The sequence below is a fragment of the Etheostoma spectabile genome, chromosome 9 (genome assembly GCF_008692095.1).
Source record: "Etheostoma spectabile isolate EspeVRDwgs_2016 chromosome 9, UIUC_Espe_1.0, whole genome shotgun sequence".
NCBI lineage: Eukaryota > Metazoa > Chordata > Actinopteri > Perciformes > Percidae > Etheostoma > Etheostoma spectabile.
Genome location: NC_045741.1, coordinates 27,458,762 through 27,462,434, shown reverse-complemented (window position 1 = coordinate 27,462,434; position 3,673 = coordinate 27,458,762). Strand labels below are relative to the sequence as shown.

General features: G+C 39.6%; 1 protein-coding gene and 2 long non-coding RNA genes across 4 annotated transcripts in view; all 3 read right to left on the bottom strand.

The window, feature by feature from the left end:
• LOC116695664 (uncharacterized) overlaps window positions 1-3,673 on the bottom strand; it is an 813,105-nt gene that overhangs the window by 306,447 nt on the left and 502,985 nt on the right. The window lies entirely within an intron of this gene.
• LOC116695603 (kinase suppressor of Ras 1) overlaps window positions 1-3,673 on the bottom strand; it is a gene marked incomplete at its 5' end in the record, with an annotated part of 81,929 nt that overhangs the window by 23,033 nt on the left and 55,223 nt on the right.
• LOC116695681 (uncharacterized) overlaps window positions 116-3,673 on the bottom strand; it is a 6,995-nt gene continuing 3,437 nt past the window's right edge. The window contains exon 3 of the long non-coding RNA XR_004333530.1: window positions 116-129. This is a non-coding gene — a long non-coding RNA (uncharacterized LOC116695681). The remainder of the gene's footprint in view (window positions 130-3,673) is intronic.

The following is a 3,673-nucleotide window of genomic DNA, read 5'->3' as shown; positions in this document are numbered from 1 at the left end:
GTGTGTGTGTGTGTGTGTGTGTGTGTGTATGTGTGTTTTTGATGAAGAGAATGGGGGAAAGGGATTGGCTTAATCTCCTGGCAACTGGCTGTTTCCTGCATTGTGTCCAGGCTAGGTGAAATAGACATGCTGGGGAACAAAGGCTCAGTATTTGCATGTGATGAATCTGAGAGACAATGCTGAGACTGAATTTGAGGCTTTCCCAACTAACTTCTGAGCAAAAATGCAATCTTTAAATTCAGCTGAAACTAATATAAGGCTTCAGAGTTAACTAATTACATGGGCATCTTTTCAGTGTAGAATTCCCTATGTCATGTTCCCACAGAAAGTGGTTCCTTACTGAGCAGCAGCAGGGAGATCTGTCCTGGTTGTTCCATGTAGATTTGTTGCTGGGACAATATCACTGCCAGGACTGTTGCTACCATTGTGGAACCCAAAGTCAAATCTTCAGTAATTGTAATGACATTAGTGTATATTGAATTATCTTGTTTCTTTAGGTATTTGTTGCATTTCTATTTATTTTTTGATTTGCTTATAGTGCAACATGAAAACACATACAAGGCAATACATTGCAGAGGTGTACAATAGACTAAACCAGTGTTTTCTCGCTTCTATTCGAGGTTAGTTAGGTATGTTGTTTTTGTTCTGGTTGGCAGTTGTCTTTAGTGTGTGTGGAAATAATTATAGATTTTTCACTGGACAATTTTTTGACCAACCTCTCATGGGAAAGAGAAAAATACAAAAAAGATTTAGTTAACTGACATAACTGCTATGACGTTCAAGCGCCTAATAGCGCCCATAAAGCAGAGTTAGGTATGAACTGTGTGAGAAGTTGGTGTAAAAGAGGTGTGTGAGAAATAAATACTTTGAATTATAGATTGTAGCTTATTACATTAGTGTGAGAAGATCACATAGCATCACAGAGTCATGTTCTCCATACAAATGGTCAGAAGACAGTGTCAGGGGAGCAATTTCTTTAACACTACAAAGGGATGTTTGAAGTACAGTAACATGACTTGTGATTTCAGGAAGAACTCAAATAATATGCATGGCTCAAATGCCTCCTGTCTGAGGACAGAGACTATTCTCCTTTTGGTGGCTTTTAGATTGTATATACGACAGATAATCGATCGGGACGGGAGGGAACACTGCCGATTCTCCCTTGCGCACGTAATAAAGGTTTTGGATTGGAGGGCGCTGTGCAAGTGGCGGATACAAAAGTGGCAAAAAATGCTGGTGTGCACTGTTCTCAGATCCTGATGCAAGTATGTCCGCAAAGGAGCTTTGTTTAACCCTCCCTGGACACCAGAAATAAAGAGCTTAAAGCAGGGGTCTTCAACAGGGGGTCCTGCATGGGGGTCGCGAAAGTTTTGGTTGATTAGACTTTTTTTTATATTCCCCCCCCCCCTTGCAATTTTTCCCACTAATTGAAATGTCTTTAAATACACATTAACATGAATTCAACACACTGTAGTAAACAGATAAATGGAGGCAGAAGATGTCTTTCAGTCATCAATGCACACATGGCGCTATAGGACCAGTTTGACATAACACAATTTTATACAATATATATAATTAGGGGGTCCCCGCTCCATTTCGCCATCAGTTTGGGGGTCCTTGGCCTGGAAAACGTTGAAGACCCCTGGCTTAAAGTTCAAGCAATGCATCGACATATCAGGACTTTTAAGCTTGAAAGGATCACCCAATGAGTTTACGCCTGTGTCTATCCACCGTCTCTGTTTCTGCAGGTTGAAGTAAACATATGTCAAGTTAAATCTTATTTTAGCGCTTTCGAGCATTCAGTTGCTGCATTACATTGGCCTGAGGAGTTCTGATCACTTTTGTCACAGTGTAAACTTGTTAGTTGGTCGAGTGAGCACAGTCAACAGAGAAACTGTTCTGCAAGCATATGACCTGGTCCCTGAAGCTTATCAACAGAATTAATGAGACAATATCTGGAAAATGCGCAAGAGAAGAGTACTTTGATTAATGGTGTAAGGCATGGGAGGTCAAAATGTTAGAGGAGCTTAGGGAGCTTATCTTGCTGGAAATTCAAAAAGTGTTGATGTTAAGTAAAGCAACGGTCCTGGCCGATGGCTTCATTTCATAAAGGCGTGTTCTCTGTGCCGGCCTAAAGTTAGTGTCTGAAGGAAAACTATAGTTGCCAAAATTCACGTGTAAAAACGCACCGCCAGCGATGGATGAGAACCGCGAGTGCTTCTATTGTCCTGTACTAGGTCACGTGATTGCCGTTTGTCCAACTAGTGTTGTAATCTACGTAAAACCAATTAATATAACTGATTTAGGGGCCCCATTTATATATATGTATATATATATATATAGTATATATATAATATACTGTGTATATATATATATATATATATATATATATATATATATATATATATACACACACACTGCTCTACAGTGTGCCTCTACACTGCCCTGGTCACCTTCCACAGGGTTTCTGCAAGTTAGGACCTTTATTAAAAGATTATTTTTGGGGCATTTTAGGCTTTTGTTTTATAGGACAGCTGAAGAGAATCACATGCAGCAAAGGGCCACAGGTCAGAGTCGAACCCGTCAAGGAGTAAACCTCTATATGAAATTTGATATATATTTCCCGACAAAAGTACAACCAAATACAGAGTCACAAAAGTACTTAGTTAATAAACTTATTAAATTTGAATAAAAGCGATACAAATAATCATCTGTGAATGTACAGCAAGTTATATTCGTACGAGCAAAAGAAAGATCTACAACACCACAGAATAAAACAAAACATTTCAGTGAGCATTACATGGATGTAGGGGAAATTAAGACCTGTTTAAATTAATTTAAGTCCTAGAAAACAACACTTTAGAAATTTTAAGATTTAAGACTTTTTTACTTTTTAAGACCCCACGGAAACCCTGTTACATGACAAACTGTCCTATATATTTTTAGGCCAGGGACCCCCTAAGCTGAAAGGGTCCCCCTTCTACATACACTGTATACAACTGAGTTGCATATTAAACTGGGTTGAATGGATAAAAATAAATATATTATTGTTAATATTTATGCATCATGTATTAACATTAAACATACATCTGGAAGGCAAAGTGAATCTTTAAGCTGTACGGCCAGTAGTTAACGCAAACCCATTTTAACGCCGTCAATTTTTTTTCCCCGGGAGATTAACTTTTTTTCTGGCCTAGACTACTTTCTAGTTTTTTTTACATGCTGTTGCAACAACTAGTAACGTTAGAAAAACAGTCCCTCCAAGATTTCGTGATGTTGCGATTGCACCAATTGCGAATTCAACCAATCACCACGACTTTGGTGCAACCAGCCATTTTGACCAATCACTGCAACTTTTACGCAAATTTGACCAATAACCAGAGTTTTCGGCGACTTCTCCCACGTGCCAGACTTTGTATCAGTATGTGACTCTGAGAACCAATGACTAAGCGGGAGTGAGAACTGGTTGACAAAACAGGTACGTCGCCAAATTAATTTTCTTGTGTTTGAGATGAAGACGAGACGCGTGTGACTCGAATATCTCAGATTCACCAACAAAATGTACAGCGAAAGGCCGTGCAAAACATGTCAGACCGTCTCTGCAGCGGGCGGTTCTGCTCAGTTCCCCCAGCGACTGACGCGCACGCGCACAAACACACACACACACACACAC